This window comes from Pinus tabuliformis, chromosome 4_2 (genome assembly GCF_031772625.1).
Source record: "Pinus tabuliformis cultivar Carrire ecotype Pingquan chromosome 4_2, CPIR1, whole genome shotgun sequence".
Classification (NCBI taxonomy): domain Eukaryota; kingdom Viridiplantae; phylum Streptophyta; class Pinopsida; order Pinales; family Pinaceae; genus Pinus; species Pinus tabuliformis.
The window spans coordinates 9,053,759-9,076,893 of NC_142304.1; positions in this window are offsets into that span (position 1 = coordinate 9,053,759).

The following is a 23,135-nucleotide window of genomic DNA, read 5'->3' on the forward strand; positions in this document are numbered from 1 at the left end:
GAAGGAATATCGTAGAATGATGTGATTAAGATTTGGCTACACAAACAACCAACTCACTGAAAAGTACACAAGAAAGGATGATCCATGTGAACATCTAGCTTGATGGACTTAGGCGTGGGGTGAAGTCCCTCGACCAGAGTGGATGCATATGTTTATTGATACCCTATATTTTATCCCAAAGAACTAGTATTTGGAGACAAAGCTATGACATGAGACTGTTGATTGGGATGAGATGAAGGAAATTTTCCTGCTATCATACATTTTTGAAGATGGGTTTAAATGCATTGATGAACATTAAGAGATTAAAGTAGTAATGCTTTGAACATCCGTAGAGCCTATCACTTGGGTACAGCCTAATTGGAGTACGCAGCTACAACATGCTTTAGAATGTTATAATGTTATGACTGAAGAAGCTGATGAGGATTCACAGAATATTAATATCCCTAAATCAAAGGGATAGCACAAAGTTAGTGGACGTAATGTGGATATCCTTAATATCTCACAATTGGTGTGTACAAAATAGGTAAATATTGGCTCAGAAGAAGAACCAAAATTCACGAATATTGGTGATTATTGGGTCGAAGACACAGTGGATAAGGTCACTGAATTATTACATGAATACCAGGATTTATTTCCAACTAAGCTCTCTAACTTGAAGGGGATAGTAGGATATTTGGGTATGATGAAGACCAATCTAAAACCAAATGTGAAGCCAATCAAGCAACGCCCGTATCGATTGAATGCCAAATACAAGGAAAAGGTAAGAGATGAACTCAATAAGATGCTCGTGGAAGGAATAATTGAGCCTGTAGAAGAATCCAAATGGGTCAGTCCTATGTTGGTCCATTAAGAAAAGAAAACGAAGGGTGACATCAGGATTTACATATATTTGCAGAAGTTAAATGATTCATGCATACATGATCCATTCCCTACGTCATTTACAAATGAATTTCTCCAGAATGTTGGCGGACAATAAGTTTATTCATTTACAGATGGATTCTCGGGATACCACCAAATTACGATTGCACCAGAGAATGTAAGAAATACTACCTTCACTATAGAATGGGGGTTATTCCAATATATAGTCATGCCTTTTGGACTAAAGAATGCTCCAGTGATCTTTTCAACAGTGGTAGTCACAATGTTCAAGGAATTCATTCATAAATTTTTGGAAGTCTACTTCAATGATTGGATAGTGTTTTGGTTGGTCAAGAAACATGTCTTTAGTCTGCTTCTGATGTTGGATATATGTAGGAAGTATCAGATCTCCTTGAACTTGAAGAAATGCATTTTTTGTGTGGCTTATGAAATACTATTATGCCATGTTGTTTGTAAGTTGGGATTGATGGTAGACCCTCTTAATATTGTCGTAATTATCAATTTGGAGCCCCTAGGAATGTAAAGTAGCTACGCGTGACATTGGGTCATACAGGGTACTATAGGAAGTTCATTAAAGCGTATGCATAGATCACTACACCCATGGAGAAGTTGTTGAGGAAGGATTTTACGCTTTGCTTGGACGATGACTGTCAGAAGAGCTTGGATACTCTGAAGGAAAATATGGTTACGACGTCAATGCTAGTATTCTCAAATTGGAAGAAGGAATTGCATGTGCATGTGGATGTGGCTTTAATAACATTGGGAGTTTTATTAACTCAACAAGGGCCAAGAGATATTCATCGCCCGATTTCCTTCACCAGCCGAAAATTATCTAAGGTCGAGAATAAATATTCCACCACAGAGCATGAAGGATTGTCCATGGTTTATGCACTATAAAAATTCAGGCATTATTTGCTAGGTGCACACATTAAAATGTACATGTATCATTTTGCTTTGAATTACCTATTCAATAAGCCTGTGTTGGGGGGAGAGAATCTGTAGATGGTTTCTCTTTTTCTAGGAATATGATTTTGAAGTGATAGTGAAGTCCAAGAGATTGAATACTGAACCGGACCACCTCTCTTGGAATGAGAATGATGAAGAGCCTACAAATATTGATGAAGGATTGAATAACGTGAAACTATTTGCTGTCAGGGTTGCGGATGAGCATTTTTCAAGCATTATTCAGTTTTTATCTATTGGCATAGCTCCTGAAGGTTATACAACATAGTAAGAGAAAGAATTAGTTATCAGCGCTGCATATTTCTTCATGATTGCAGGGAAATTATATAATATGGGGTCGCATGAAGTGCTACGTCGATATGTACCTAAATATGAAAGACACGATATTCTGGATGAAGCACATGGTGTTGTCGCTTGAGGACACTATGCAGGCAAGGAAACTGTGCAAAAGATCATACGAGCAAGGTTATGGTGGCCTACGATACATATATATTCCAAGAAATACTGCAATGTGTGCGATGTGTGTCAAAGAACTAGAAGACCATTGCGAAAGGATGAAATACCATTAAATCCACAAGTCACACTACAAGCATTTGATATATGGGAAATTGAATTTTCTGGACCTATTTAGCCACCATGAAAAAATATCGGAGCATGTTATATTATCACTATGATGAAGTACTTAACCAGGTGGGCCGAGGCATAGTAGGTGAATAATTGCAGCGTGGAAACTATTGCAAAGTTCATATTTGAGTTTATTATGTCAAGGTTTGGATGTTCAAAGATTCTGATGAGTGACCTAGGTTCACACTTTCTTAATGAGACAATTGTAGGTTTAACATAGGAATTTCAGATGTACCATCAGAAGAGTACATAGTATCATCCCCAGCTGAATGGAACTATTGAGGCTTTCAACAAGATCCTAGAGAATGCCCTCACAAAGGTCTACACTATTAATGGGAACGATTGAGATGTACACATACCCACGGTTCTATGGGCATATAGGAAAAGTTGTCAGAAATTAACTGGGAAAACACAATTTCGACTAGTTTATAGACAAGAAGTAGTAATTCCAATGGAATAAATAGTACCCAACCTAAGGATCGCAATAGTAACCGAGATGGTGGATCGCGATGTAATGAATAAATTCCTAGAGAAACTAGTTGTGTTATAGGAAGACCGCTTTTTGGTTGGCTTTCATTAGTAGTTACAGAAGGCTCAAGAAAAGGCGTAGCACGATTGTCACATTAAGCAGTGCACCTTCAAGAATGGTGATTTGTTCCTGATGTATGATAGCAAATTCACCAAATTTCTGATGAAATGTTTAATGCATTGGCTAGGAGCGTATGTGATTAAGGATATTTCAAACGATTGCATAGTCCAATGTGCGAAGACGAATGGGGATATATTTCCTGACATGATTAATGGGAGAAGATTGAACGTTTACAGGGACAATCCCACCCCTGCGCAATGACTAGATGACAATAATAAAGTCTTAGTGCTTTTGGAAGTTGAAAGAAAGTTCCAGCCTATAAACTAATCTGTCGAGGAAAAGATATATCAAAGAAGGAGGGATACGCAATGTTATGGACGATGGCACGGGAGGAAGTTGCGATGAGGTAGCTATGTCATGAAGAAGAGTCCCACATAGCCTACCCATAAAGTGACCGTTGGAACAACTACAGTTGATTTGATAAGGAATTTTCCATTAAAAGCAGCGGGGGAAATGCATTTAAGGCACAAATATGAGGAAATGTGCTTCCAAATTGGCATTTATGAGGAATATCTAAGGGGGAACATGAAGTTTTCATTTGAATTGGCTTATAAATATCGCACCCTACTCCACATTTGGACACTTTTCTTCTTGATAATTGGTTATGTGTTTTTGCACTTAAAAAACTGAGTGTGTTGCTGCATGTGTGGTTACCTGAGTTGGGAAGAAGTTGAGAAAACGTTATTGAGGAGAGGATTAGGGAACATCATGACCACAACACCATCAGTCCCTATGAAACCACCCAAGTCACCGAGGCCAAATCCTAATGCCTCCGCAGTAGGAGAGAAAAATCATAAAAAGTCGCAATAGCCCCCAGTTTGGCCATTGCTGAGAAAGGTTCCAACAAAGAAACAATAGAAAGGTTGAATGGATAAAAATAAGAAACTAATGGAGCCTTAGGACTTGGACGAAGAAGAATTGAATGAGGGGTTTGAGGATATTAGCATAGGAGGTGAGGATCCAGTTTCTCGATTGTCACCATATATGCCACCACGGAAGCCTATGTCCAAAGTGACTAAGGACCTAGACTCTGTCAAATATAAGGTATTCACATCGTTGCTGTGAGAGGAAGTACCTATTGAGGGAACGTTGTTGGCCCAAGCACTGTACTTGAAGATGGAAGATTTGGATTTGTAAAACCATGAGAAATTTACACAGCTGGAACCCCACAAGTATCCAAAGGTGGTATAATATGAGGAGGCGTGCCTCACAATACTTGAACCAATGAAATGGGTGGCCAATATGGAGCACACAAGGTTCTAAACATGTTGTATGTCCTGAATTTTAGCTGAAGCATCATTAACACTATTTGTGTGTGTTATTTGTTGGCGATGGTCCATGATGAGTGTCTCTGGCTAGATGAGCCCATCCCAATTGACAACATATTGATACAAAGAATTACAATGCTACCCTATCAAGGTGCGAACCCCACGTATTCTTTTGTGGTGAAGTCATAGGAGAAGAATATCGTAAATCAAATGAAAAGTGACTTTAGTTTGGTCAAGAAGTTGAGGGGTTATGCCATCAGTTCCATCTCAGATGAAGCTATGGTGTTTACTACACAGATTTTGGTAGGAAAAATCATGAGAAAGTATCATGCAGATGAAGTGCCAGCACCAGTGGTCTCCTTGGCTACACAGCGCCGTAAGGGGGTTCAATTCAATTAGGCAAAATAAGTATGCCAAGAATTCCTTGATGATTGTCGTGAAGCACATGAGGATGACAAAGCATTTCACTATGCATGGCTCTTATTATTGACCATGTTGATATCTTGGAGGACACTAGAGGATTCACACTTCCCCACGACAGATCCAGAGTTGTGTGATGCTGCCATATTTTCCTCACTGTCGGCAACAAAGGAAACTACCTGGTCAATATAAAATAAGATATTTTTGGTATTATTTGAAATGGAGCTACGAATGGTGATTAACCAGAAGCCAAGGTTTTCACCAAGTCTATTCTTGGAATGTCGACACATCGCTAATTTTAAGGTTGATTTCCACCATGTATACATCTTTGTGAGGCGCGATTTAATGAAGAAATGGATTACGCTTCCATTTCTAGTCACTGAAGATGATATTTCTCACCTACTCCTTCATTTGCTGACTAACTGGTTCCTTCTGACAGATATTGTATAGGGTATAACAGGGACTAGTAAAGAGGGCACAACAACAACTAGTAAAGAGGCACAAAAGCAAAAGAAGAAGGTGACCGTCAACCTAGAAAGAAATATCATGTAGGAACAAGAGCGCGAATAAGAAGAAGTGAAGCATACAAAAGAACCTAATCAGGGTGGCAAAGACCCTTATGTAGACTCGAAGGACATTGATTCTCCCTTTATTCTCAAACAATGGTAGAAGACAAGTGTTGAAGGCACACATAAGAAGCCTAAATATGATAATTCCATCAGCCTGGAGGCCATGGTCCTCACTGAGGGGGACCTTGATGAAATTTGAGATACTTTTAGGTCCACAACGGAAGATATCTGGGGCCACATTAAAGAAGAGTACAAGTCTGTATTGATGAAGGTCCAGGAGGGCCTTGAAGAATTACAAGTTTAGGTGAGCCAGGTTCAAAAGAGCTTGGTTCAAGCGATCCAGTCTAGAGCGAGCATGGAACCATCAACATTGAGTAGTGTGCATTCGGTACTCACTTCAGAGCTCCGTGTTGTACCCCTTCTTGATGGATTTATAGACCTGAATGATGTTGCTTATAGGGAGAGCGACCACCCGCCTAATAACATAAGTATCAACCTCGTGACATCCCCATACACACACTTCATGAGCTACACCAGGTTGTAGCAGATGAGATTAAGGTGTGAGAGAAATGGGCTCTCATGGTGATCAAAGATGAGAAGATCACCAGTCAACTGATGTGCGATGAAAATAACAAAGCTCTCCAAGATTATAATGAGGCAGCTGCGAGAAGGGCGAGGCTAGAGCAAGCCATTTCCAGAGTATGTAGTGAGCTTCCAGAGCTCCAAATCCAGTCTGAGTTCACTTCAAAAGACAAAGTGTAGTAGTTGGCTGATGCATTGAGAGAATTGAAGGTGCAAGTGGATAAAGTTCGCTTTGATCAATAGATGTAAATTACTAAGCTTCAATTGAAGTTGTAGACCACCATGCAACCAGAGATTCGAGACAAATGTGAGGCTACCATCAAAACAGATAGGGAAAATCTTGAAGTTTTAGTAAATGATTGTAGCCAACTGTTCAAAGAAATGTTGGAATTGTGGGCCTCACTGCAGGAGGACCCACAAGTGAAAAATATTGAAGTATCCATCCGGGATAAGCGACTATAGTATGAAGAGATAAAGGCAATGATGCGTACCTTAGCACATGTGCAACGGTTCACCTTGTTGAAAGAGAGGACATCCCTGCAAGGACAGATCGAGGAGCTACGGAAGAAGATCCAGATTATCATTGCACGGGTGCATCCTTTGGAAGAAGAGGTAGGGCATATCTCGCAGTTTGTGGAAGGCACAAGAAAGAGTATACAACAGACACAACAAATAATCAACTTACAACAAAAGGACTGACTATAGAAAAGTTGGTCGAACAAGTTCGACAAGAAGCAGTACAATGCACAGAGGAACTTCACCCAGTGATGTCTTTATTCAACACCCTAAAAGAAAATATTGAGAGCATACCATTAGAGCGATTTGAGGACGAGTCACCTATTTGTGTTGGGGGCCTATTGGGACGAGGTTCTATTGGGTCCCCATAATACTAGTGATTACCCCATTAATATTGTAGTTATACCCCTTATTAATATTGTTGTGCCCCTATTGCTCCCATATTGTTATTACTATGCCCCATAGAGTCCCTCTATTGTTATTTTTGTGGCTTTATATTATTATTGTTAGGTCGGCTGGATTATATTGTGACTCCTTAGACTCCTATATATATAAAGGAGGTTTTGTCATTTGAATCATCCAAGAATTGTTCATTTATGTAATGTAAAGGAGGCTTCCCCCTCGAAGAGGCTGAATTCTAAGGCGTTGATCTATCTTCTCTATCTTTTCTTGAGCTGGTTTCATAACATTTGGTATCAGAGCTTCGGATTCTAGGGTTTCGCTACTCCAATCAAGTCATCGTGGCATTTTCGCTATAACTTTTTTTCTACGATGTTTTAGAAGTTTAAAAAATAACCCATTTGATAAGAAATCACGTTGAACCTTGGGTCCAAATTTCAGAGCTTTTTACGCTATATTTGTGGAGATATGATCTGAGGAAGTTGTCCTTTTTGTAGACTCCTGAATTACATTCCAAATAGGTGACCTAGGGAAAATCTTCATAACTTTCTTTTTGAGCATCGGATTGAAATTTCGCAAGAAGTTTCAGAAAGAGGATGGACTGTAGTTTTCTTGTATATATTTTTTAGAGTCAAAGGTCAAAACAGTGACACGTGGAACTTCATACAAGTTCGCTCTACTAAACTAGTCTACAATCAGGTCACTGCGGGAGTTGTGCATAACTCTTTCTTGGAGAATCCAATTTGGATCAGACTAGTGGCATTGGAAAGAGGACACAGAAGGCTACTACAGGTCACAATTTCAGAACTGGATTATTCGAAATTACAGAGATACATCAGATTCAATATTAGGCTTCTACAAAGTGAAAAACGGTGTGTAGTTTTTTTTAAATTTTTTAGTAAGCTTGGTTTGAAGGAATTCAAAGGGCATAGTAAAGAATTATTATCGGTAATTGATGCCTCGAGGAAAGAAAATGAAAACACCTAGTAAGAAACCTGAAAGCTCTAGTATGACTTATGAAGAAGAGGAAGAAATGCAACATGATATAGCAAAATTACGAGACCAAGTGCAACAAGTGTCACTTGCACAAAAAGGAATGGAATCTAAGATGGATGGTTTAAAGAAAAATGTAGAAGCTAAGATGGATGGTTTAAAGAAAGGCGTAGAAGCTAAGATGGACGATTTGAAGATAGATTTGAAGACAGACATGGAAGAATTGAAGAATTTGCTACAAGAAAGGGTCACTAATGGTGAAAGGGTAGTAAAGGAAACTCATGATGAGAACAAAAGAAATGTTAATCATGATTCCATAGACTCTAATGTTGGATCGAAGACCCACCATATTCCAAAAATAGATATGAGGAAGTTTTATGGCAAGGATCCCGCAACATGGATATTACAGATGGAGCAATTCTTCGATCTCAATAATGTGCAAAACACACAAAAGGTACGTATGGAAACTTTATATTTGGAACCAAATAAGTTTGTATGGTATCAATGGCTTTGCTCTCATAAACAATTTATCACTTGGGCAATTTTTACGGAAGAATTGATAGCACATTATGAGGATACAAAAAGCAACACCTTTTTTAGCCAATTGATAAGTCTCAAACAAAAGGGTTCAATAATGGAGCACATTGAGGAGTTCCAAAAATTGAACATAAGGGTAAAAGATATTCCAAAGGAGCATAGGATTGATGTGTTCATAGGGTTTTTAAAGGATAATATCCAACATGATGTTCGCCTTTGGGAACCTGATTCATTAGAGAAGGCATTCAGGTTAACAAGAAAAATGGAAAGCAAAATTATGGAAACCAGGAAGCATACCACTCACAACTATAAAGACGGAAGTGTTGTTGCCCCTAGTCTTCCAAAACCTATAAGGTTGACACCACAACAATTGGAAGAAAAAAGAGCAAAAGGGCTTTGTTACAGTTGTGATAGCAAATACACTAAAGGTCATAAGTGTGCTGAGAAGAAATTATTCTACATAGATTGTGAAGAGGAAGAAGAAAAGGAGCAAGAAAGGTCAAAAGAAGAGGATATACTCCAGGAACAAAGCCTAGATGAAGAACAAATAAATCCGACCATATCTTGTAATGCATTGGCAGGAATTGCCACTCCTCAAACATCAAGATAGAAGGATAAATCAAGAAGAAAAAGGTAATAGTGTTGATTGATTCAGGAAGCACCCACAATTTTATTCATTGTAAGGTAGCAAAAGAATTGAATTGCTTCCTATATCCAACACCAGAGTGTCAAGTGATGATTGCAAATGGAGGAACAATAAATTGCTCTGGAAAGTGCCATAATATCAAGCTATCCATGGGAGAATATGTATTGACTAGCCCAATGCTTTCCATTCCAATGGGAGGTGCTGATGTTGTACTAGGAGTCCAATGGCTACAATCCTTGGGTACAATAGCTTTTAATTTTCAAGAACTTTTCATCAAATTTTCTATAGAAGGAAAGGAAGTTGAATTAAGGGGTATTGCAAGGAAACCAGGAAAGATAATCAGCTCTAATGGTATGACAAAGCTTCTAAAAAAGGAGGAAAGAGGTGTAATTGCACAATTATGTTCGCTAGATGTTTCCACATTGGAATCATCTATTTCTCCAGATCTCCAAAAAGTCCTGGACAATCATTCCAAGGTATTTGAGACTCCCAAAGGTCTCCCACCTATGTGTGATCATGATCATGCTATTCATCTGATTCCAGGAAGTGTTCCTCCAAACATCAGGCCGTACAGATATCCCTATGTCCAAAAGAGTGAAATTGAACGTATGGTTGCAGAAATGCTAGAGGCTGGTATAATTCAACCGAGTCAAAGTTCTTTCTCTGCTCCAGTAGTATTGGTGCACAAGAAGGATGGATCATGGTGCATGTGTCCGGATTATAGGGAGCTCAACAAGCTCACTATTAAAGATAAGTTCCCCATTCCTGTCATTGATGAATTACTGGATGAATTGCATGGATCAATTTACTTCACCAAGTTGGATCTTCGTTCAGGATATCATCAAATCAGAATGAAGATTGAAGACATTCCGAAAACAACATTTAGAACTCATGAGGGTCATTATGAATTTTTGGTCATGCCTTTTGGCCTTACCAATGCACCTTCAACATTTCAAGGTTTGATGAATTCAATTTTCAAACCATTCCTTAGAAAATTTGTGTTAGTATTTTTTGATGATATACTAATCTACAGCAAGTCTTGAAGGATCATGTTGAACATGTTGACAGGGTGCTACAACTATTGGAGGAGAAACAATTATATGCAAAAAGATCCAAATGTTTCTTTGGAGTCCAGGAGGTGGAATATCTGGGTCATATTGTATCTCATGAAGGAGTTAAGGTAGACCCTAGAAAATTAAAGCCATTAAGGAATGGAAAATCCCCACATCCATAAAGCATCTGCGAGGATTTCTCAAGTTGACAGGGTATTATCGCAAGTTTGTTAAGAATTATGGGAGAATAGCAGCACCTCTAACAACATTATTGAAGAAAGATGCATTTTCATGGACTCTGGAAGCAACAAAGGCCTTTGAACATCTTAAAGAGGCAATGTGCCAAGCACCGGTCTTAGCTACACCGGACTTCACAAAAAACTTTATTGTGGAATGTGATGCTTCAGGAAATGGAATTGGTGCTGTTCTAATGCAAGATGAAGACCCATTGCTTTTGAAAGTCGTCCAATCAAGGGAAAGTTTTTAAGCAAAGCTATTTATGAGAAGGAAATGTTGGCAATACTCCATGCACTTAAGAAATGGCGACCCTACCTAATGGGAAGACACTTCAAGGTAAAAACGGATCATGATAGCCTTAAATACTTTTTAGAACAAAGATTATCCTCTGAAGAGCAACAAAAGTGGGTCACAAAGATGTTGGGTTATGACTTTGAAATCATCTACAAAAAAGGGAAGCAAAATGTGGTGGCAGATGCACTCTCAAGAAAGGATGAGGATGTGGAAGCATTGTTGTGCGCCATTTCTATTATCCAACCAGATTGGATAAATGAAGCAAGGGAGGAATGGAAGAATGACAAAGAAGTGTGGGCACTTATTCAAAAGTTACAACAAGATTCCAGTACGTCTGATACATTTAGCTGGCAAAATGATTTGTTATGGTACAAAGATCGCTTATACCTTTGTAAGAATTCCCAGCTAAAACAAAAGATTCTTATGGAATTGCACACTTCTCCCTTAGGAGGGCACTCAGGATTTTTAAAAACTTACCACAGGGTTAAGAAGGAATTTTTTTGGGATGGCCTTAAATCAAATATTCAAAAGTTTGTGGCGGAATGTTTGGTTTGCCAACAAAATAAAGTTGAAACAATTAAGACACCGGGTCTATTACAACCTTTATCCATTCCAAGCCAACGTTGGGAGGAGGTTTCAATGGATTTTATCACAGGTTTACCCAAGTCTGAGGGAAAGAGTGTCATCATGGTGGTAGTTGACAGACTTACCAAGTATGCACACTTTTGTGCATTATCACATCCATTTAAAGCCAGTACAGTTTCTACTGCATTTATGGAAACAATTCAAAAGCTACATGGAAACCCAAAGATTATTGTAAGTGACAGAGATCCCATTTTCACTGGAAATTTTTGGACAGAATTATTTTCTTGTCTTGGTACTCAGTTAGCTCATAGCTCATCTTATCATCCTCAATCTGATGGGCAAAATGAGATAGTAAACAACTGTTTGGAAGGATATCTTCATTTCTTTGTATCTGATAAACAGACACAATGGGTCAAATGGTTGCCTCTGGCTAAATGGTGGTATAACACTTCCTTCCATACAGCAACAAAAATGACCCCATTTATGGCACTTTATGGGTATCAACCACCATCCATCACATCATATTTAAGAGAAAATTCTAAGGTTCAGGCAGTGGAACATCACATTGAACATCAACAACAAGTCCTCCAACTCTTAAAGGATAACCTCGTGTTGGCATAGAAGAGAATGAAACAACAGGGAGATCAACATCGTAGTGAAAGAAGTTTTGATGTAGGTGATTGGGTATTCCTACGGCTACAACCATATAAGCAAATGTCCCTCAAGCAAGCTAAGAAGGATAATAAATTATCACCAAAGTATTATGGTCCGTACAAGGTGTTGCAAAAGATTGGTACTATGGCATACAAATTGGAGCTTCCTGCAGCTTCTCGATTGCACCCAGTTTTCCATGTTTCATGTTTAAAGAAGGTTATAGGTGACAAGCTCCCAATTTAAACAATATTGCCAGAACTTGACAAGGAAGGAAAAATTATATTGGAACCGGAAGCAGTCATAGAAACAAGAACTCGACAGCTACAAAATCGATCAATTTCAGATTATATTATCAAGTGGAAGAACTTATCCGCTAAAGATTCCACATGGGAGGATGAGAATTTTATGTAGAAGTATCCATAACTACTCAAGCGTTGAGGACAACACTTTTTTGAAGGAGAGGGACATGTTGGGTCCCCATAATACTAGTGATTACCCCATTACTATTGTAGTTATACCCCTTATTAATATTGTTGTGCCCCTATTGCCCCCATATTGTTATTACTATGCCCCATAGAATCCATCTATTGTTAATTTTGTGGCTTTATATTATTATTGTTAGGTCGGCTGGATTATATTGTGACTCCTTAGACTCCTATATATATAAAGGAGGTTTTGTCACTTGAATCATCCAAGAATTGTTCATTTATGTAATGTAAAGGAGGTTGCCCCCTCGAAGAGGCTAAATTCTAAGGCGTTGATCTATATTTTCTATCTTTTCTTGAGTTGGTTTCATAACAGGTTCCCTGGGTCTAATTTTGACTAAGATATTGTAAAGTCTCCGCATTTTGAGGAGCAGAGCACATGTAGTGCAAGTCACTAGGAGTCAAGGGGGTTTAGGAAGGTCAAATCCCATTACTTTTTGTATTGTTTTGAGCTCCTCCGATGGTTTGCACACCATGGTATTATAATGGGAAAAAAGGGTCTCTTACTAAGTCTAAGGAAATCAATCAGTAGAATAGGATGTTAGAAAAATTATATATGACAGAGAAATGCAAGACATATAATATGTGGAAAAACACAAACACATAAAACCAGAGAGACACATATATACGTGGTTCACCCAGTTTAGGCTATTTCCACCCCAAATAGCTAGTCCTTCCTTTCTATTATCCAGCAAAATTAAGAGACACAACCTAAAGTAGATCCGCTATAATATCCTCTGTTTTCTCTCACAGTCTCACCTCTCTGTTTCTCGCTCTGAGAATACACACATATTTCATAGCCTCAATACAATACCCTCATAAAGAGAGGGGTTGCCTTCTAGGGCAAAAAAAACCCTAAACTAAACATCAATTCTACCCTCAGATCATCTGTCTAATGAACGACCCAGATTGACTAGAAATTACTATACTTTTACAAGGCAGATTCACAAGTCCCCCACGCACCCCCCCCATGTGGAGGGGTGTACAATCTTCCTGGGGTATACATCCGGCTGAAACAAAGACCTCTAAATAATCATTCTCCACACCCAACATATGATTTGATACATTTTGAGTCTAAAAGATTACGATCTTTCTGTAGTTTTGGCAAAGGGGAAGGCTCTTGTAGCTGAGTGCACAAAGACCTTGTTAGGTCCACAACTGAGTGAGTGGGCCCCTACAGCTATGTGCATAGGATCTAGAAGTCTAATAAAGAGTATTTGTAGCAATTATGTGTCCAATTTATATACTTAAGTGTTTTCTATATTTACACACAATTGAATGCCATTTATCTATAATTTTTTATTTATTACTCCATGAAGATCTAGATTGACTCTTATGTGTTATTTAATGCATGACTAGATGTTTACAAGAAGTTCATAACTCTGTTTAACCAAAAATCACTTTAAGTTTGGGAATTTTAGGGATAATGGTTCGCGAAGGTGAGATCAGGCCTGAAACTAAAGATACTCTTTAGCCCCACATCATATAGCCTTCAGGATATAGAAACCTAGTTCTAGCATCCCCCAATACTACCTCAGGTGAAACTACAACCTACAATAAGTGATTTGTCATCGAAAGGGTCGGTAGTGTAGGGTTTTTTTTGTTAGCGCAGCTAACTCTGAACCTAGCTCCAAGCCCCCTCAAGCCAACACATTTCCTAGTGACTCTTTACTCTACATGTGACTTTTCATATTCCACATGTTACTCTTAGAATTCCACACATCTACATTTTGTCATTTTTGGAAATACAAAATTAAAATCCGCATCATGTGGAAAGACCCACTGACACATATGACATTTTGATTATACTTGTACAAGCCATAACTTGGAAAAAGATGACTTGGATATTCATGATGATGGTTCAATGTCAAGCTTCTCCTCTTACTTGTTTCTAAATATCTTTGTGAGTGATATTTCATATTATTCATCTTCATGCTCCAAGATGTTGATTCATATGGAGTCTTTCTGTGATCTTGATATTTAATCTTTTGTTGAAAACTAGTGTCCCTTCATCTTATTGCTTGATGACATATTCATGGTTCCAACTTCAAAAGTGCCTTCTCATATGATCACCATTGCTTCCACCTTAAACATCAAATGTATTCTTGAGATATATAACCTACAAATGGAAATCACTCACGCCAAGTTGACATCAATCCAAAAAATCCTAGTCGATTTGATTCTCCATGCAATGTACTGATTGATATGAATCAAGGTATTTGCCTGAGGAGAAGCCTTAGGGATTGTGAAATGAACAATTCTAGGGGGCAAGAGTGAAGCTCTACTCACAATGACTTGTTGTACTATTCAATAACCCCCCCATTTATTTATTTAATAGTTAATATTCGATTAATAAATGGGGACCCTTTAAATTTTTTTCAAAAACTTAGCAAATAATATCTTTCCTTTTTGATCTATTAGAAATAAAATTTCGAATAAACTTAAGATATCAAGCCGAAATCCCTTTGTGACTAGGAATTCTCACTTTATCGCAAATCGTTGGACCTTAAATAACAAAGGTTAATTACCAATTTGAATCTGCGAATTCCGATAAAAGGGATCACCGTAACAGACCTATGGTATCGTTGAACTTTTCATTAAATAAGGTTTAAAACTTTTCTTATGAAATAAAGTACTTACCGCAATCACATATCGACATTCATCAAAGCGCAAAACAAGAAAACCTTAATGATATACGATTCATGATATTATGGTATGATAAGTAAAACACTCATCGCATCGCGGATTTTACTCAAATGCAAAACATGTGAACCATGAAAAAGTTGTGAAATGCGATGTGATCCAGACCCGATGGAATTATGAAAATTGTTATATCTTAGAGTAGGTCCGACATATAGTAAACAACTACTTTATGGAATAATTATCTATTTAAGCTAAATGCATGCAAAAGGGTAAAAAGTATGTCGCTTACAATACATATCGGAAAATACTAAATGACTTCGAAATGGTACATAATCGATATTGCGATAATTACCATTGATCACAATCGCATAATCAGCATCACACTCTTTAAGACATCAACTTGAAGTATCACTTACAAATTTACGATGTGATGGTTTAAATGAGTCATAAAATAAATCATGAAAAGGCCTTAATGCATAGTTAATGAGTTTTAATGGCATTTATGTTTAAAAAAACTCGAGGAGATTTGATATCTTTCATTCGTATTTTCAAATAAAATCTTCTTCCTTGTCATCTTTCAGAATTAATTGTCTCATTGTATTTTCATTGTCATTTCCGCTTTGTGTGTTTATTCGATAATCTCCATTGCTCAATTTCAGGGAACCTTCGAAGGAAACAATGCTTGAAAAGATGGTGAAGAAAGGAAAATCTACTATGTCTGAGAATTTAGACATGCCCCCACTCTTCTCTGATACCACCTGCAACAAAGATGGAGGGACTACATCATGGGAAGCCATGTATAACTTACTAGAAGGAGAGAAACATATACCACTGGAAACTAAGGCGACAACTGATGCTGAAGAATCATCTAAGGCTTCCTACTTTGAGGCAGCATGTTCATTTCTACACAGAATAGCTACAAGGCCCAAGATATTACCATACACAGATATGGTGAAATGGGTAATTGATAATGTGGATATCTCAGATAGGACTTTCAGAAATTCAAGACATGAAGTTATGGGATCTTTCACTCCAGACAACTTGCACTAGATGTACCATCTACTAGAGCCACAAAATCTCTATGATAAAGGTTTTCTTGAAAAATTTTCCAAAGAAAATGGGGAACCAATGGACATTATGCAGAACTGGAGGACTGACTCTGGAAAATTCAAACGGGAAAATTTGGTATTTACCCAATTTCACCCCTCTCAGCTCCACATAATTTCGTAATTGTGATGATGTGAAGACTATTTGGGAAGGCTGATACTACCAAATTTTCTATAGAGTGAGTTCCATTGATTGATGTAGTTTTTAACAAAATTATTATGAATTGGAGTCATATTTTTTCAGATAATTTGGTTATGGCTATTAGAGAATACAGACAAAAGAGAATTATCTCCACACGAACTATTCCACATTTTTACATGAGTGCTTATGTAACGGATACCATATGTTTTTTCTCACAATTTCCAAACATGGGTTGGAAGTGGACTATACAGAACCCTATCCCCATCCACGTGTATAATGAAATTTTGTGGGAATGGTAGTTCAGTTCCCATTTTTACAAAATTTTCCATGGTATTATGTTAGCCATTTATCGAACCATTCTTTTATCAAACAACCCCGAGGATTTCCAAAGAGGAAAATATAGACATCTTTCCAGTTGCAAGATGGTTTGGAGAATAAAACTTTTCTTATATTAATGTTTTTGGGAGCATTGAATCCCCACATGTCCTTGCATATTATGTTCTAGACAAACTACTAGCAAGAGATATTTCTTACCAGATAGCAGGGGATGGTTTAACCAAAGCCTTAAAGGAAATGAAGAAGTCCGTTTGGCAACCCTTTCCACTGTAATGTGGCACTTTCACACTACATTATTTTGGGCATGCAGTGAAAGAAATAAATAATATTACATCTCTAAAAGTAGCCATGATTCCAAGTCGACAGTTTGACCCAATCAAAGTTTCCAAAGACTTCACTACCATGGTTAAATTCAAGCAGTTTACTCGTGAGGAGGATATGTTTGATGACATCTTCCAAGTAGATGAATCATTTACACAAGTCTTACATTTAGCATCAGTAAAATAAGCCTAGAAGACATAAACTCTTTCCATGTATATAGAAATAAAATATTGTTGAAGGTCCCATTGGACCTGTTTCAAACTCAATAGATAAGAGAACCTACTCCTAGCATGAGCCTAGAGGAAAATTCTGAGCAAAATTCTGATGAATAATCACAAGAGAAATAAACTCAGGGGTCAAAACATTCAGAGCAACAATCTCAGAATGAAGAAGAAAGTCCCAATAAGACTCCTGAGAAGAATAAAGAAGAAAATACTGAGGAAACGAGCAAAATCCCTTGGATGTGAAACATACAGAGGTTCACTCTACATCGGATCAAACAAAAAAGATTCCAGTTATAGATCTAGCTAAGGAATAGTAGAAATTCAATCTAAAGCTCCAAACAAGAGCATGTCTTGAGGGGACACCTGGATTCCAAACCACAAAATAGACACAAAAGGAAACAAATCCAGAGATGACAGAGCAAGGAGTCACAAACACTCAAGATATTGATGTCATCTCAGCTTTCCCCACTTTTGAAATTGTTTTCAAAATCAGATAAATACCTCTGTTGGACATATTTTATAGCCCTACACACAAGGCTATGGTGAAAAGACAAAGAAAGAAGAGGAAGTTAGACACAACAACATTTGAAACTCTTGAGAATGAATCAATGGAACTTGTATGGAAATACACTCCTATTGATCCATCTGATAACCTTGCAAATTTATCACAGTTTAGAGGCGCCTATGCCAATGCAACCATTGATAAAGTAGAAAATGTTTGAGTTGTGCTTAAAGAAAAAGAACAGAGAATAAAACTACTAGAACAACAATTGGAACAAGAAAAATAGAATACCAATCGGCAAGAAGAAAAACAGGTAGTGCAACTTCAAGAGGATTTTGAGAAAATGAGGTTACAACACTAGGCAAGCATGTCAGAGAAACACTCACATATTTTCCAAATGGAGGATATGGTAGACAGATTCAAAGATAACCCTCAAACAAATGAGTTCATTAAAGAGGCACTCAATTTAAATTCTCTTTTGACAGAAAAACAAGATATGTTTTGTTGAAAGGTCTCATAGATCAATCCCTACTATGAAACAAGTAATAAATTGACTAACCAAGTAATTGGTATAATATTTGAATATTAACAAATCTATAAAAATATTTCGGAATTTATTGGCTCGTAGGAATCTGATGAGGGAAGAAAAGTTGATATGCCAAAGATAAAAGAATCCCATAAATACATTATATTTGCAGATTGGGACACACAGTTAAAACATGAAGAAAGGGAAACAACAACATTAGCAGGTACAACAAACAACATAATTGAGGCCCTGAATGAAAATCTTCACAGTGCCAACCTTGCTAAAGAATGCATATTAGGAGTTCTCCTAGACATCAAAAAACTAGAACAATAGTGGAAAGAAACAACCCAAATCAAAGAGGAAGCAAATAAACAGTTGTCCAAACTTGATTGGGAGGCATACTTGTAGTATTTGGTAAAACCACATAGCGAATGGATGACTCTATGATGCCTAACTAGTTATGCACAAAAAGTGGTGCCACCTATCTCAGATTTTGTATTCGCGTGACAGTTAAAATATACAATTGTCCAGCCACCCCAGGGGAAAGCAATGATGGATATCTACAACTTTAAGGACCAAGTAGTCAACTAAGACAATTCAATTTGAAGAAGCTTGTCATCAGTTTATTTTCTATTTTAGTTTTTATCTTGCTTACTCTGAGGAAGGTTGTTTGAAACCTCCTCATATTTTTATGTAATAATCTATTTTTGAAACATGTATTATAGTATTTAAACCTCTCTCATGCATTTAGAGAGAGGTCTAGGATTTTATCGAAAAACACTTTGCAAGAGATTGCACTTCTGTACTTTTGCAGTTGTTTTGATGAGATAATTGGAATGATTTTTGAATTTTCTTGAATATTGAAGTATATTGTACTGAAATTTCACTTCTGTACTCTTAGGGTATATCAAATTGAAAAGAGGCAGATCAACATTGTTGATTCCATGAGTAGGACCTTTTATATTTGGTACGATTGTCTTTATGATTAAGTTTTATTTATGAATTCGCAATAGTATTTCTTTAATTGTCCTATGTATAAAAATATGAGTTATAGTTTTACATTATTGCACTTTTGTATGATGTTTCAACTCCGATTCCTTATTAAATACATGAAAAATTACTATATCCAATAATTTTTCTCAAATTGTTTTGTCTAACTATTTAGCCAAAACAATTACTATTCACAATTTCATTTATTTTAGCAGTTGCATAATCTTCATTACCAGTTTCTTTAAGACATCTTTGTAGATCACATATCTTAAATTATTCTCGGGTATATATATGGTAAGATAAATAATAGAATCAATAGATGCATGTGTTTATTATTTGGATTAGATAATTTTTAGTTAAATCATTCATCATTATATCTTATATCAACCCAACACCATTCTCATATCAATTCATTATGGGGAATTGGTCCCATTATCCCTAGTCGGAGCCACCACACCAAACAGAAAAGGAGTTTCTTTCAAGGTCTGGATCGGGTGGTTATCCCCTATGTTGTTGCAATGGAATTCCGGGGTTTCAACATTTTGGCGCTAGAAGGAGGTGCATGGCCATGAATGGAAAATAAAACTGATTATAAAGTGAAAATCCATTTTAAGAGTCACTCCCCTTCTAGATATCCTCTAACTTCTAGGTCACCATCTAGAAAAACAAACCCATGATCAGAAGTTGAGAAATCCTCTCCACAATCTCCTAGTGAAACTTAGAGAATACTTTCTTCAGACTACAATCCTGAATCCCCAGAAGTTCAGACTTTGATAGAGAAGTTAGAGAAAATCCCTCTTTCAGCTGAAAAATCTACAAGTTCTCAGTCATATGAAGGAATTATGTCGTCTATCCTACAACCAAGAAGAATCTTGACTCGTTCAGAAAGTGAAAGAACTAGAATTCCTCCTTGTGAATTTCCAATTCCTTCTTTCCGAAAGAAAACCAAGAACACTGAGTCACAAACATGCACTAGTGCGGTTTTATCCCATTCTCCACCTCAAACCCGTTCACTCCCTCCACTGATTCCAACGACTTTCATTCCAGTTGCTGGTGCTAGTTCTTCTAATCCAAGCACCCAACCTGCCTCTTCTTCAACTCAAAATCCATCCACATCCTCATTCACTCAAACCCCTCTTATCATCTCATCCATTCAAAATCTGATGGCAGGACAACAACCTCCACCGCGAGTTCACCCATGGAATAATCCTGGTGCCATAGCAATGGCAACTCCTCTTCACCCTCTTCCAAAGCATCCTGAAAGATGGTTGCCGAAATTTAATCCTGATGATGGATTACCAGCAGAGGAACATCTCCATAACTATATGCTGGCCATCAATTTAAATGGAGTCGATGAAGAAGACTACGTCATTAGATTATTTCCATACACTCTTACAGGATCAATAGGATCCTGGTATTTTTCATTGCCTCCTCGTTCCATAACTAGTTGGGATATGTTCAAAGAACAATTCCTAGCTAAGTTTGGAGATGATAGAGCGATTGCATCATTCATTAGTGAATTTCATAATATTAAGGCTAAAATAGAAGAAAAGGTTAAAGAATTCAATTCTTAATTTAACAAACCACTCAATAAAAGTCAAACTGCATCAACCCGTGGTGTTGATGTGCAAATTCAGTGGTACATATCTTCCCTTCCTTCCAATATAGACCTTTTTTTTTATAGAGCGAATTTGGCCACATTGGACGAGAACATGAAGGAAGCTAAATCTGTTTAGAAACACATAATTTCTCTTGAAAACAAGACCTCTCAGGAAGACAAAAAATCTAGAAAAGTTACCTTTAGAGATGACTCAAAAAAGAAAGCCCCCAAAGATCCTTTTGATCTTGAAGGCCTTCAGAAAGTATTGAAAACCATGTCTAATGAAATTGTTGAAATGAAGAAATAAGTTGCTAAATCCTCTTCTGCTAGAAAACCTTTTAGATATTTTAGAAGAAATCAGTCTTCTAGCTCTCAGCCACCAAATACCATTTCTAATGTTGTAGAAATTCTCACTATAGATTACCTGATAGAGCAATATACTAAAGCAAAATACTTAATCTACTTCTACAATCAAACTTGCAGAAGCTTAATCGATTTGAGCAAGATCAAATAGAACACATATAACAAAGAAGAAGAATCAATACACATGAAACACAGAAGAATACTCTGGGGAAAGCCTCAGCTAAAAACCTCGTTATCTGTATTATCATACAAGGTGGAAATACATCAAAGATTACACAAATATTTAGCTCTCATAGCTAGCCAGCTCTTAATACAATTCTCCTGGATTCTCACAGGATAACAAGGCTTCTCACAAACCTTCTCCTTAGCCCTCCAAGCCTCCTATATCCTTGCACAGTTTCTTCTGGGTGATCCTGCTGTTACCAAGTGTAACACTAACCATTCACAGTGATCTCACACCCTATAAAATTGCGCAATCCTCAAGGAAACTTGTTTCTTCTGCATGGATGAGTTTCCTTTACAGGAAAATTCCTCCAACTGATATGCATGAGTTAGTTATGAGAGAATATTCAGTTATGTGGAGTACACTAGTTTCATGCATGCATGCATTAACTGACTGAACTCACAATTAGTTCCTCCAATAGTTTGGAACTAATTTAACTGGGCTTAACTTAGTTATCTGAGCTAACTAACTAAAACTCAAATACAACTCATCCTTATCTCCTTAATTAAGGGATAATCTCTTCAATTAAAGGAATAACTATTGCATGACTTCACAAAAACTTATAGCTTGAATTTCTCCAAGTACTTAACTTAAGATGAATTAATTAATTATTTTCCAAGCAGCTGGTGAGGCTAAATTCGAATTTTAATTCACAATTATAATTCAAGGACAAACTAAAATTGGAATATACTGAATGTTGTTTTTAGCATTTCTATTTTTAGCATTTCTTGTTGCTATTTTCAACACTCCCTCTCAACAAGAAAGGAATTCAACTGGATCCCGATCCTAAACCTTTAAAATGTTTTGCATGCAACACTTCTCTCTAGTGTTGCTTCTATAGCAACTGAGAAAAAAAAAATATCCAACCTGAATCAGAATGATGCCTCTCTCATCAAAGTCTCTGACTGTTATTGCCTCTGTTGACTGAAAACTCTGCGCTTTTGCTAACTCTGCCTAGTCAGTGCTTCTCTGCGCTCTTCAGTATTTGACTGCTCTAGTCTTTGTCACTTTGATCTTTGACTGCATCAATCCTACTAATTTCTTCTGCTACTATGTACTTTGGGCTTCCGTAGCAAGGTACGATCCATTAGATAAAACCTCTCAATGGACCTTGCCTAATTTCAGCCTTCTTGGGACTATCACTTCACATCATCCCACCTCACACCTAGAGGTATGGCTGCATGTGATCCCTCTTCCCACTTGGCTCGAAATTCCCCCCCACTAGAGGTCTTTTCATGAGTTGATGCCTCCACTCAGTCTCCTCTCAGCATCTCCAATTGTGGCTCCTCCACAATTGTCTGAGACTTCTTCTGGCACTGCATGTTGAGATTTAGTTTACTCTCCCTCTCAACCACCAAGTCTCTAACCTTTGCCTTGCTCCTCAAGGCTTTGCATCCATCTTGAACCTCAAGAGCATATAGGTTCTTGACTTGTGAACTGATCTACTTCAGCTGTCCCGTGGTGATGTGTCTAAGGAAAACCTTTCCCTTACTAAAGACAACATTGTAGCCTTTGTCCTCCAACATTGTGATAGATACCGAGTTCTTCTTCTGTCCAGGCACGTGTTAGTCACTTTAATTGCTTATTAATTTAAACAATTAGTGCTACATAAATTGCCAACCCAGGGAAGTCTGCTTATTTCAAAGGCAATTACACAATATATATGCTCAATCCCAAAAGCAGTAAAAAGTTGCAGTGTTAATTATTCTAATCACACCTTGTGTGAAACAACTGAAGTTCTACTTTGAGTTACAACAAAAGCAATCTCTCTATTGCAGACAATGATCAAGGAAATTGTGGATAACAT